The sequence below is a fragment of the Arachis hypogaea genome, chromosome 12 (assembly GCF_003086295.3).
Source record: "Arachis hypogaea cultivar Tifrunner chromosome 12, arahy.Tifrunner.gnm2.J5K5, whole genome shotgun sequence".
Classification (NCBI taxonomy): Eukaryota; Viridiplantae; Streptophyta; class Magnoliopsida; order Fabales; family Fabaceae; genus Arachis; species Arachis hypogaea.
The window spans coordinates 53,034,129-53,047,822 of NC_092047.1; the positions used below are offsets into that span (position 1 = coordinate 53,034,129).

General features: G+C 41.1%; 1 non-coding gene across 1 annotated transcript; it reads left to right on the top strand.

Annotated features, from left to right (window-relative positions):
- Window positions 1-5,242: 5,242 nt before the first annotated feature.
- LOC112731444 (small nucleolar RNA R71) lies at window positions 5,243-5,349 on the top strand. Its single transcript, XR_003167221.1, has one exon. It is a non-coding gene; the product is annotated as a small nucleolar RNA R71 (small nucleolar RNA).
- Window positions 5,350-13,694: the final 8,345 nt, after the last annotated feature.

Sequence of the window (13,694 nt, forward strand, 5' to 3'; positions counted from 1 at the left end):
TTCCTTGAGGTCTTGGTGTCCAGCACCTCTTTGGGCTACTAAATGTTCTGTAGCAAAGATTGCTCTTGATGGTGGACTTTCAGCTGATAATCCCGGGTTAGTTAACCCAAGTTACCAGGTGATAAAGCACCCCTAAGAGCTTAGTAATCCAAGCAGATCCTTGGTACAGGAACACCACAGACACATCCTTCAATATTCAAACCCTTGGTGCCTAGCCTCTTTTCTTGCTATTTTTCTTTTATTCTTCAACTTTGATTTTTCTTTCCCTTTTTCTTATTAGGATCTTGTTATTTAGCTAGTCTCATGGGGTGCGTTCAAAGCATAGTATTCATGACAGATAGTTGTCTTCCCACCTTGTAGTTGAACCAACTTAGCTAACTTATGACCACACCACAAACTCAGGAACTTACTCCATAGTATGAACTCCACTCTGGTCTTTTATAAAACACTCATTCTCTTTTCATTTGATTCAAAAGGACAACCATTCAAATAAGTAAGGAGATGATGCAGTAATGACATTCAGACTAGCCAACACAGCCCTAATCAACAAAAAGTTTAAAAGACAGAATTAAAAAAGGTTCAAACTATCATGGAAGCATGTTCTATCTCATACAAGATCTTCCTTATTTAAATCATAGAAAAAGATGGACCAAAGAAGGAACTCCACCACCTTTTACTCATGTGGATGCCCATGCTCTCCTCCTTGCTTGTCCTCTTTGTGTCCTCTTGCATTTCCTCGCACCCGTGCCAATCTTGCTTGCTTCCAATCCTCAAGTGCCTTCCTCACTGATTCATGACTCTCTTCCATCCTTTGTCTTTCTTCTCGTGCTAATTCATCCCTCATTTCTTCATACCTTGCGATTCCTGGATGCAATATAGGCAGATGTCCTACTAAGTATCCGAGCCTGGCTTGAGTGTTTATATGATGCCCAATCTCGCTCATGTAAACTCCTTCTACGAATGCCCTTTGCTCGGCCAATAGTTCTGCCTGTTCTATTTGTCTTCGATGCATCTCATGTATGTGTGCACCTTGATGTGCTTGGATGTTAATTAGCTTCTGGATAGATTCTTGTTGTTCATTTTGCCTTTGTTCTATCCTATGGAATGTTTCACTCCATTGTTGTCCTTGACTCAGTTGCTGCTCCATCATTTGCTTTTTCCATTCCCCTTGTTGAGTCATCCATCTTGAGAGTGATTCCTCTTGCTGCCCCATCATCTGTAGTTGAAGCTCTTTCTGTGCTCCTTGGCTTTCCAAATATTGTCGAGATAGGCCATCAATGGCTTCCTGTAGTTGGTGCATATCCAAAGTGGCTGGTGCTTGCCCCTTTAAGACTTATCCTTCTACTACTTGAGGGGCTGGCCTCTTCCTTTGCTTCCGTTGAGGCAGGAGAGATGCGGTAGCATGCATCCGTCGAACGGTTATTGGAATGCCTTCTTTTATCCACATGGGGTCCTCATCTTCAAACACCACCACAGCTTTCTTGCATAGTTGGTAAATAGTGCTGGGGTAACCTAACTTTCCTCTTGAGTCGCTTTTCTCTGCCATCTTTCTAATGCCTGTGGCTATGAGTTCATGAACCTTGATCTCTCCTCCTTTGAGTATACAGTGCACCATTGTGGCTCTCTTGAGATTCACCTCCGAGTTGTTCCCTGCTGGGAGGATAGACCTCCTTACAATTTCGAACCACCCTTTTGCTTCCGGAGTGAGGTCTGCTCTCTTGATGAACCTTGGTCTCCTATCCGCATATCTTTCCCAGTCAGCTCCGGGTACACAAATATCTTTCACAATCTGGTCATAATTGGGGTTGTTGTCCAGTCTTGAATGATAACTCTCTTCTTCAAACGGTATGGACCATAGCTTTAATGCCCTCATGACACACATGGGACCGAAATCCACAGTCTTTCCTCTCACAAAGCTTGTATATGACTCATTTGCCTTATCATATCAGACCGCATTTGCATAAAATTCTCTTACAAGATTTGCATTCACCTTAATGACCAGATCAGTGAGGAGCTCCCATCTTCTCTTTTCTACCTCCTTTGTGATTTCGGGACACTCAGTTTTCCTAACTTGAAACCCCAGTTCATAAATGATCTCCTTATCCACCATCCACCCGTATTGCAATGCATGGTGCAAGCTTCTAAATCTCTTTTCATCATACGAGTGTTGCTCCATAGGTTCCTTTCCTTTCTTTCTTTTCGAGCTCGAAGATGCCATGAATGAGAGTTAATGTGTGAAGGTGGTAAGGGTGTGGAGACTTTTGGCTGTTTAGGATTGAGTGTAATGAAGGGAGTGAGTGGGAATGTTTTTAATGGGATAAGAAGTGCTTGGTTCTGAAAGGGAGAGGTGTGAAGAGTGGGCGTGGAGTGTGAAAGTGGGATGCGGAGCAAGGGTTACTTATATAGGGAGGTTGTGAATGAATGTAGGGTGTGGATTGATGGAGTGGTTGTTTGATGGACGGTTGGGGTTGTGCATGGAGAAAGGATAAGGATCATCACTTTATGATGGAAATTGCTCGGTCTTCAAGGGTCCCATTCTTTTCTATGTTGCATGGCAACATTTTCCAATACGTTCCCTTTTGAGAACAAGTGTGTAATACCTCTTCATGAAGTGGCTGAACCTTCTTCATTTAATTGTCCAATCAATCATCTCCAATGCTCCTTTCCTTTTTCCTATAAAAATAAAATAAAAAAAATCAATATCATAAAAAAATTTAAACTTTACGGCTAGAATAATAAAGAAAAAGAATTAGATTGTTTATTCATGAACACCAACTAACTAACTAACTGTGTATCCTTATATGCATATTTGTGGCACCTTGGGTGACAGCAAACTTAGTTTGGAGAATTGTGATGAAAAAGTCTTTGTTCAAAGCTCCAAGACTAGCATGCTCTGAGTTGCATTCATGCTTTCTTGGCATGCTTTAAACACCAAACTTGTTCTTCACTATATACTGCATAACAAGGATTTCACCAAGTGTTAGTCAAGTTTGGGTTGGAATTCATAAAAAATGACTTATTAACTATTTTCTAAAAGCATATAAAACATGGGTTGCCTCCCATGAAGCGCTTCTTTAGAGTCACTAGCTTGACGTTTCGCCTTCATCAGGGAGGTCGATAGTGCTTCAAGTCTTCTCCTCTGGCAGTAGACCTATATCCAGTAGTTGTATCAATGATCTCTACATGTTCCAAGGAGAGAACTATGTTGATAGCGAAGACTTTAGGTAGCTGAGATGACACAGTGGGGAGATCAGGGGGGATATCCGGGAAGTAAGCTGAGATCACTTTATCCCCTGGAGAGAAGTCCTCTGTAGGGATCTTTTTGTTCCTCCACCTCCTTGGTACCTTCTTCTTTGTTCCTTGTGATGTTGTCTTACTCTTTGTGGCCTCTTCTTCTAAAGGAATTTTGATGTTGTCTTCACATGCCTCTGGTGGTTTAGGTTCTTCCAGCTTTTCCTTGAGCTGTGACAGCTGCTTGTTTCCTTGTCCATCAACCAAGGGAATCTCCGGATGAGCTTGTTGTTCTTCAGTACTCATATCTTTCTTCAGTATCTCACTGTGATCCTTCCTTGGTTCCTTGTTCTCTTGATCTGTTTCTTGTGAGTGTTTGAAAACAGTGAAGGCGAGCTGTTCATCATGGATCCTCAAAATTAGCTCCCCTCGCTCCACATCTATGAGTGCTCTGGCTGTAGCTAGGAATGGTCTTCCCAATATGATTGGGTGAGTGTAACTCTCTTCCATGTCCAATATGACAAAGTCTGCTGGGAGGAAGTATTTTCCAACCTTTACCAACACATTTTCCACTACTCCTATTGCTTGTTTTTGAGTTTTGTCAGCCAGCCTGATGACTACATCTGTGGGCATTATCTCATTGATCTGCAGCCTCTTCACAAGGGACAAGGGCATTAAGTTGATGCTTACTCCCAAATCGTAGAGTACTCTATCAAACATTGTTTCTCCTATGGCACAGGGTATGTGAAAACTCCCTCGGTCCTTTTTTTTTGTAGGCAACTCTGGTTGAATGAGGGCGCTGCACTCCTTGTTCATCACTATAGTTTGGCCTCCCTTGAGTGAGCTTTTCCTGGAAAGCAGTTCCTTCATATACTTGATGTATGCAGGCATTTGTTAGATGGTCTTGATGAATGGTATGTTTACATGCAGAGATGCAAACAAGTCAAGAAATCTTGAGTATATTCTCTTCTCCACAGCACCATTGAGTAGTTGGGGAAAGGGTGCATAGAGTCTTAGCAGCTCTTGTTGTGAGATTTTTGGTTCTTGGTGATCTTTTTCCTTCTTCTCTACTGAGGTATCTCCAGGTTGTTCTGACTGCTTGCTTGGCTTGTCCTCAGTCTCCTTATCACTTATAGTGACCATTTTGCAATCTTCCCATCTTACTTTCTTTGTTTCACCTCTCAAATTTTTTTCTGTATCACTTGGGAATCCATCTGTAGGTTTGGGCATCTGCTCAGAGAGATATCCCACTTGAGATTCCAACCTCTTGATGGTATCTCCCCGGTTCTTAAAATTTGCTCGCACTTCCTCCTTGAATGCCTTGTTGTCTTGAATCTCTTTCCCTATGCCTTCAAGTAGATTCTCAATCCTTGAGAGTCTGTCATCAAATGATGATGGATTAGGATTAGAGGTGGAAGGATGAGGAGTGTTATTTTAGTTTTGATATGGATGTGGAGAGGTGTTGTCATGGTGGTGTTGATATGTTCTCTGTGTGAATTGTTGGTGAGCTGCATTGTTGTTGGTGTTGTGACGTCTCTGATCTTGGCCTTGATCTTGTTGATTCCCCCACCCAAAGTTTGGGTGATTCCTCCAACCAGGGTTGTAGGTCTTGGAGTATGGATCATGGTTTTGCCTAGGTGAATTCCCAATGTAGTTGGCTTGCTCCTGACTACCCTCTGCTTTTTCATTCACTCCTTCTTGGGTTGCTAATGAAGTGGTGATTGCTGCTACTTGGTTCTTCTCCATCTTCTTGGTGAGGTCAGCCAGCTGCTTGGTAATGAGCTTATTTTGGGCCAGCAGAGCATCTACATTTTTTAGCTCCATCACTCCTCTAGTGTTCCCTCTTTCAGAAGCATAGAAATAGTCATTTTTTGCTACAGTTTCAATGACATCTATGGCCTCCTCAATGGTCTTCTTCTTGTTCAGAGATCCCCCGGATGAGTGGTCTACTGCTTTCCTTGATTCATAAGAAAGGCCTTCATAGAAAATGTGTAGCTGCACCCATTCATTGAACATATCTGGTGGACACCTCCTTGTCAGGTCCTTAAACCTCTCCCATGCTTCATATAGAGTCTCACCATCTTGTTGCCTGAAAGTTTGGACCTCAGCTCTCAGCCTGTTGATTCTTTGGGGAGGATAGAATCTGGCTAAAAATCTGTTCACCACATCTTCCCAAGTTGTCAAACTCTCCTTCAAAAAAGACTCCAGCCACTTGGCTGCCTTATCTTTGAGTGAGAATGGAAATAAGAGCAGTCTATAGGCGTCAGGATGAACACCATTAGACTTCACCGTGTCACGTATCCTCAGGAAGGTGGTTAGATGTTGATTGGGGTCTTCTTGGACTCCTCCTTCGAACAAACAGTTGTTCTGAACAAGGGTGATGAGCTGCGGTTTTAGTTCAAAATTATTGGCCTGGATGGTCGGCTTTTGAATGCTACTTCCACAGTTTCCTGGGTTTGGATTGATGTAAGAGCCTAAAACTCTTCTCTCCTCCCCAGCATGATTTGCTCGACCTTCTCTGCCATGGTTGTGAGCCTCTTCTTCATGATGGTTTTCCATGTTTTCTTCCATGTTTGGTTCAAAGTATTCATCCTTTTCCTCGGCACCCACTACTCGTTTTTCTCTTGCTTCCCTCCTTAATCTAAGGAAGGTCCTCTCAGGTTCTGAATCAAAGGAAGTTGAAGCCCCACTTCTTCTCCCTGTCATACAACCAACAAAGCACAAGCAAGGAAAATAGATGCAGGAAGTATTTCTGTTAGAATTACTGTTAGTGTGAGTGATGCAACATATCAAACAGTTAGTGGGTCAGTGAACTGAATTGTAAATAACTAAAAAAAACAAAAAAGTGGGAGGGGAAGAAATTAACTAAAACTGAAAGTAAATTACTCAAACAGAAAATTAAATTAAACAAACTAAAAATGCTCAATCTAGTTATCCTCCAATTTAATCATTGTTGATTCAAAATCAATTCCCGGCAACGGCGCCATAAACTTGATACGCGGAAAACTTGTCTCACAACAAATTTCCTTCGGCAAGTGTACCAAATTCGTCATCAAGTAAAAACTCACAATAGAGTGAGGTCGAATCCCACAGAGATTGATTGATCAAGCAACTTTAATTAAAGGAATGTTCTAGTTGAGCCAACCAGAATTTGAGTTGGGAATTACAGAAAATTAAATGGCGGGAAAGTAAATGGCAGAAACAGTAAATGCTGGAAATAAAGAGCTGAATGTAAATGGCGGAAAGTAGATTGCAGAATCTTAAATGGGAATGGGGTAATTGCTCATAAAAGTAAATGGTAGAAATTAAAGAGAATGGGTAAGATCAGAAATGGGGAGTTCATTGGGCTCATGAGATGTTGCATTCTCTGGATCAAGTTCATTTTCATCTCTTCCTCAATCAATGCATTCATTGATCTCCTTGGCAATCTTAAGTGATCGAATTACAATTCCTTGTAATTCAATCTCTCAAATCTTGATCAATAGGCAATTCCTTGGTCAATTGCTCATGAGAAGAGATGAAGTATGGTCACTGATTATACCACATGCATTTCCCAAATCAAGTGTTGGAAGGATTATAGTCACATATCCATCCACACCCAATTTGGTCCAGCATGAGAAAGCATTTCTAGCATGATCTCTTCATTCCTCTTTCAAGGTTCAGAAGAGATCCAAGTATGAATAGCTTCTTTTCCAAGATAACTACCCAACTGGATGAAGATCGAAAGCTTTCTAGTAAAATCAAGAGAAAAGATAGAAGAAGGAGAATGAAAACTAAAATTGATCTATCAAATTACAATAGAGCTCCCTAACCCAATGAAAGGGGTTTAGTTGTTCATAGCTCTGGAAAATGAAAACAAAGATGGAGAATACATGCTGAAAGTAAACTAGAAGGGCAGAGAAAGTAAAATACAGAGAGTAATTCTAGGCCAAAGGCTCCCTAAAGTTTCCAGCTCCCAAAACTAATTCAAAGTTACTCCTATATATACTACTCCTCTGATCTTCTAGTTGGCTCTTCAAGTCTTGGGTATGGGCTTTTGGATCCTGAGTTTGAAGCAGTTATCTTCATCATTGGGCTTAGCTTTGCTTGTAGAGAGAAAGTGTGAAGTAGGCAGGGACTTTTAGCTCAGGACGTTAGTGGTGTTAACGTTGAGTGAAAGTGTGGGTTCGAGAACGTTAGTAACAATCACCTTTTTCACTAACGTTGCTTACCCAAGTATGAGCCACGTTAACCTCAACGTTAGTGGCACAAACGTTACCACTAACGTTGCCTCTTGGTCCTTCGCACACGTTATTGGGACTTACCTTTCCCAATAACGTTGATAAACCTCCCCTTCCCTACGTTAGAGTCCACGTTAACTTAGTTAACGTGGCTCTTAACGTAAGCTTGCCAATCCTTCGAGAACGTTAGTGACACTTACCTTTGTCACTAACGTTCCAATGTGCCCCTCTTTCTCACGTTAGAGTTCACGTTAACTAAGTTAACGTGGCTTCTAACGTAGTCATACTAGCCATCTCCAACGTTAGTGACAAAGGTGAGTGTCACTAACGTTGGCTCATTACCTCTTTATCCACGTTAGCTTCCATGTTAACTAAGTTAACGTGGGAGTTTAACGTTGCTCATGGTGGCTCTTGGTGGTTCACCCCAATGTTAGTGACAAAGGTAAGTGTCACTAACGTTGGTGACCAATTTCTCTCTCCACGTTAGCTTCCACATTAACTAAGTTAACGTGGCTTATGGAAGCTTGGCCAACATTAGTGACAAAGGTGAATGTCACTAACGTTGGCTTCCCTTTTTCTTCTTAACGTTAGAAGCCACGTTAACTAAGTTAACGTGGCAACTAACGTGGCCAATTATGAGCTTGGTCCAACGTTAGTGACGAAGGAGAATGTCACTAACGTTGGCCTTATTGTTTTCTTCCCCGTTAGAGTTCACGTTAACTAAGTTAACGTGACTCTTAACGTGGGCTATGATGGCTTCGAGGGCGTTATTGGCGATTACTTTTTTCACTAACTTTGCAAGTTAGCTCCCATTCCACGTTAGAGGTCACGTTAGTTAGATTAACGTGGCTGCTAACGTGGTTCTTCCTTGCTTCTTTTGTCCTGAAATCAAGCAATAAAGTGCATCAAAGTTCTAATCCAAGTCATGGGAAATGCAACATCCAATTTGTCATTAAATTCATGAAAAATCCTCATGAAATCATGTAAAGTGCACAATGTATGCTTGAATCAAGATGTAAGTGAATATCTACCCAAAAAGAGCTTATTTTCTAAGAAAATGCATGAAACTACCCTAAAAATAGTAAAGAAAAGGTCAGTAAAACTGGCCAAAATGCCCTGGCATCACACAAGTGGGCCAGCTGAGTAAAAGGGTCATTGAAACTCCTCCTAGTACTCTCCCGAGCTATATAGAAGAGAATCCAAAAAGAGAGTGCAAGGCCATTACCTTACTTGGTGTGGCCGAACCCAGAGAGGAGGAAGAAGACGTGAATCCTAGTGAGGAAGACCTCTTGGGACGTTCACTGACCAATAAGGAGTTTCTCTTTGAGGAACCAAAGGAATCTGAGGCTCATCTAGAGACCATAGAGATTCCATTGAACCTCTTTTTACCATTCATGAGCTCTGATGACTATTCATCTTTTGAAGAAGATGAAGACATTGCTGAAGAGCAAGTTGTTCAATATTTAGGAGAAATCATGAAGCTGAATGCCAAATTATTTGATAATGAGACTTGGGAGGATGAACCTCCATTGCTCATCAAGGAACTAAATGCCTTGGTTCAGCAAACTCTACCTTAAAAGAAACAGGATCCTGGTAAATTCCTAATTCCGTGTAACATAGGCACCATGACCTTTGAGAAGGCTCTATGTGACCTGGGGTCAGGCATAAACTTAATGCCACTCTCTGTAATGGAGAAACTGGGAATCTTTGAGGTATAGGCTGCCAATTTCTCATTAGAGATGGCAGACAAATCCATAAAAATGGCTTATGGACAAGTAGAGGACGTGTTAGTAAAGGTTGAAGGCCTTTACATCCCTGCTGATTTCATAATCCTAGACACTTGGAAGGATGAGGATGAATCCATCATCCTTGGAAGACCCTTCCTAGCCACTGCAAAAGCTGTGATTAATATGGACAGAGGAGAGTTAGTCTTTCAACTGAATGAGGACAACCTTGTTTTTAAAACTCAAGTATCTCCTTCTGTAACCATGGAGAGGAAGCATGAAAAGCTTCTCTCACTGCAGAGTCAACCAAAGCCCCCACAGTCAAACTCTAAGTTTGGTGTTGGGAGGCCACAACCAAACTCTAAGTTTGGTGTTGAACCCCCACATTCAAACTCTAAGTTTGGAGTTGGGAGGTCCCAACAATGCTCTGAACATCTGTGAGGCTCCATGAGAGCTCACTGTCTAGCTATTGACATTAAAGAAGCGCTTGTTGGGAGGCAACCCATTGTTATTTAATTATATCGATTTATTTTCCATTGCTATTTTATGTTTTCTTTAGGTTGATGATCATGTGAAGCCACAAAACCTACTGAAGAATAAAAAACAGAATAAAAAATAGCATTAAAAATAGCTCACCCTGGAGGAGGAGCTTACTGGCATTTAAACGCCAGTAAGAAGCGTCAAACTGGCGTTTAACGCCAAAAAGAAGCATCAAGCTGGCATTAAACGCCAGAAACAAGCACCAGACTGGTGTTTAACGCCAGAACAGAGCAGGAAATTAGCGTTAAATGCCAGAAACAAGCAGCAAGTTGGCGTTTAACGCCAGACATGCATGCTAAGGGCGTTTTACATGCCTAATTGGAGCAGGGATGTTAAGTCCTTGACCCACTGGATCTGTAGACCCCACAGGATCCCCACAGGATCTGTGGACCCCACAGGATCCCCACCTACCCCACCTCTTCTTCTCTCCTCTTCACACCTTTTCGTAACCCTCTTCCTCAAATACCCTTCACCAATCACCTCCATACCTCTTCCCCATACATTCCACCTACCTCCAAAATTCAAATTCTTTTCTCTTCCAAACCCAACCCTAATGGCCAAACCCTAAACCTCCCCCCACTCCTATATAAACCCCTCATTCCTTCTTCATTTTCACACAACACAACCCTTTCTTCTCCCCCTTGGCCGAATACACCTTCTCCCTCCATCTCCTCCATTTTCTTCATCTTCTACTACTTCCTTTCTTTTTTGCTCGGGGACGAGCAAACATTTTAAGTTTGGTGTGGTAAAAGCATTGCTTTTGTTTTTCCATAACCATTAATGGCACCTAAGGCCAGAGAAACCTCAAGAAAGAGGAAAGGGAAGGCAATTGCTTCCACCTCTGAGTCATGGGAGATGGAGAGATTCATCTCAAAGGTCCATCAAGACCACTTCTATGAAGTTTTGGCCAAGAAGAAAGTGATCCCTGAGGTTCCTTTCAAGCTCAAAAAGAATGAGTATCCGGAGATCCGACATGAGATACGAAGAAGAGGTTGGGAAGTTCTCACCAACCCCATTCAACAAGTCAGGATCTTAATGGTTTAATAGTTCTATGCAAATGCATGGATCACTAGGAACCATGATCAAAGTGTGAACCTGAATCCAAAGAATTGGCTTATAATGGTTCGGGGGAAATACTTAGATTTCAGTCCGGAAAATGTGAGGCTGGCGTTCAATTTGCCAATGATGCAAGAAAACGCACGCCCCTACACTAGAAGGCTCAACTTCGATCAAAGGTTGGACCAAGTCCTCATGGACTTATGTGTAGAAGGAGCTCAATGGAAAGTTAACTCAAGAGGCAAGCTGGTTCAATTAAGAAGACCGGACCTTAAGCCTGTAGCTAGAGGATGGTTGGAGTTTATTCAACGCTCAATTATTCCTACTAGCAACCGGTCTGAAGTTACTGTAGACCGGGCCATCATGATCCATAGTATCATGATTGGGGAGGAAGTGGAAGTTCATGAGATTATACCTTAAGAACCCTATAAGGTGGCTGACAAGTATTCCACTTTGGCAAGGTTAGCATTTCTTCACCTTATTTGCCACCTATGAAATTCGACTGGGATTAACATAGAGGGAGACATCCTCATTGATGAGGACAAGCCCATCACTAAGAAAAGAATGGAGCAAACAAGAGATCATGGACCTCAACAAGAGCATGAGGAAATTCCTCACCATGAAATCCCTGATATGCCTTAGGGGATGCATTTTCCTCCACAAAACTATTGGGAGAAAATCAATACCTCCCTAGGAGAATTAAGCTCCAACATGGGACAATTAAGGATGGAGCACCAAGAGCACTCCATCATCCTCCATGAGATTAAAGAAGATCAAAGAGTTATGAGGGAGGAGCAACAAAGATAAGGAAGAGACATAAAGGAGCTCAAGAGCACCATTGGTTCTTCAAGAAGAGGAAGACGCCACCCTCACTAAGGTGGACCCGTTCCTTAATCTCCTTGTTCTTATTTTTCTGTTTTTCGTTTACTATGCTTTATGTTTTATTTATGTTTATGTCTTCACTATATGATCATTAGTGTTTAAGTCTCTATGTCTTAAAGCTATGAATGTCCTATGAATCCATCACCTCTCTTAAATGAAAACTGTTCTAAAAACAAAAGAACAAGAAGTACATGGTTTCGAATTCATCCTTGAAATTAGTTTAATTATTTTGATGTGGTGACAATACTTTTTGTTTTCTGAATGAATGCTTGAACAGTACATATGTCTTTTGAAATTGTTGTTTATGAATGTTAAAATTGTGGGTTCCTGAAAGAATGATGAAAAAGGAGAAATGTTATTTGATAATCTGAAAAATCATAAAATTGATTCTTGAAGCAAGAAAAAGCAGTGAATACAAAAGCTTGCAAAAAAAAAGGAAAAAAAAAAGAAAAATGCGAAAAAAAAAAAGAAAAAAAATCATTAGAAAAAGCAAGCAGAAAAAGCCAAAAGCTCTTTAAACCAAAAGGCAAGAGCAAAAAGCCAGTAACCCTTTAAACCAAAAGGCAAAGGTAAAAAGGATCCAAGGCTTTGAGCATTAATGGATAGGAGGGCCTAAAGGAATAAAATCCTGGCCTAAGCGGCTAAACCAAGCTGTCCCTAACCATGTGCTTGTGGCGTGAAGGTGTCAAGTGAAAACTTGAGACTGAGCGGTTAAAGTCGAGGTCCAAAGCAAAAAAAGAAGAGTGTGCTTAAGAACCCTGGATACCTCTAATTGGGGACTCTAGCAAAGCTGAGTCACAATCTGAAAAGGTTCACCCAGTTATGTGTCTGTGGCATTTATGTATCCGGTGGTAATACTGGAAAACAAAGTGCTTAGGGCCACGGCCAAGACTCATAAAGTAGCTGTGTTCAAGAATCAACATACTGAACTAGGAGAATCAATAACACTATCTGAATTCTGAGTTCCTATAGATGCTAATCATTCTGAACTTCAATGGATAAAGTGAGATGCCAAAACTATTCAAGAGGCAAAAAGCTACTAGTCCCGCTCATCTAGTTGGAGCTAAGTTTCATAGATATTTTGGAATTTATAGTATATTCTCTTCTTTTTATCCTATTTGATTTTTAGTTGCTTGGGGATAAGCAACAATTTAAGTTTGGTGTTGTGATGAGCGGATAATTTACACGCTTTTTGGCATTGTTTTTATATAGTTTTTAGTATAATTTAGTTAGTTTTATTATATTTTTATTAGTTTTTAAATAAAAATCACATTTCTGGACTTTACTATGAGTTTGTGTGTTTTTCTGTGATTTCAGGTATTTTCTGGCTGAAATTGAGGGACTTGAGCAAAAATCAGATTCAGAGGCTGAAGAAGGACTGCAGATGTTGTTGGATTCTGACCTCCCTGCACTCAAAGTGGATTTTCTGGATCTACAGAAGCCCAAATGGTGCTCTCTCAATTGCGTTGGAAAGTAGACATCCAGGGCTTTCCAGCCATATATAATAGTCTATACTTTGCTCGAGTTTAGATGATGCAAACGGCTGTTCAACGCCAGCTTTTTGCCCTATTCTGGAGTTAAACGCCAGAAACAGGTTGCAAAGCAGAGTTAAACGACAGAAATAGGTTACAAACTGGCGTTTAACTCCAAGGAAGACCTCTACACGTGAAAGCTTCAATGCTTAGTCCAAGCACACACCAAGTGGGCCCGGGAGTGGATTTCTGCATCATTTACTTATTTCTGTAACCCTAGTAACTAGTTTATTATAAATAGGACTTTTACTATTGTATTAGACATGTTTGGACATCTTTTGATCATCTTTGGATTATCTTTTGATCCTTTGATCACGTTTTGGAGGCTGGCCTCTCGGCCATGCCTAGACCTTGTTCTTATGTATTTTTCAACAGTAGAGTTTCTACACACCATAGATTAAGGTGTGGAGCTCTGCTGTTCCTCATGAATTAATGCAAAGTAATATTGTTTTTCTATTCAACTCAAGCCTATTTCTTCTCTAAGATATACACTCGTTCTTCAACCTAAC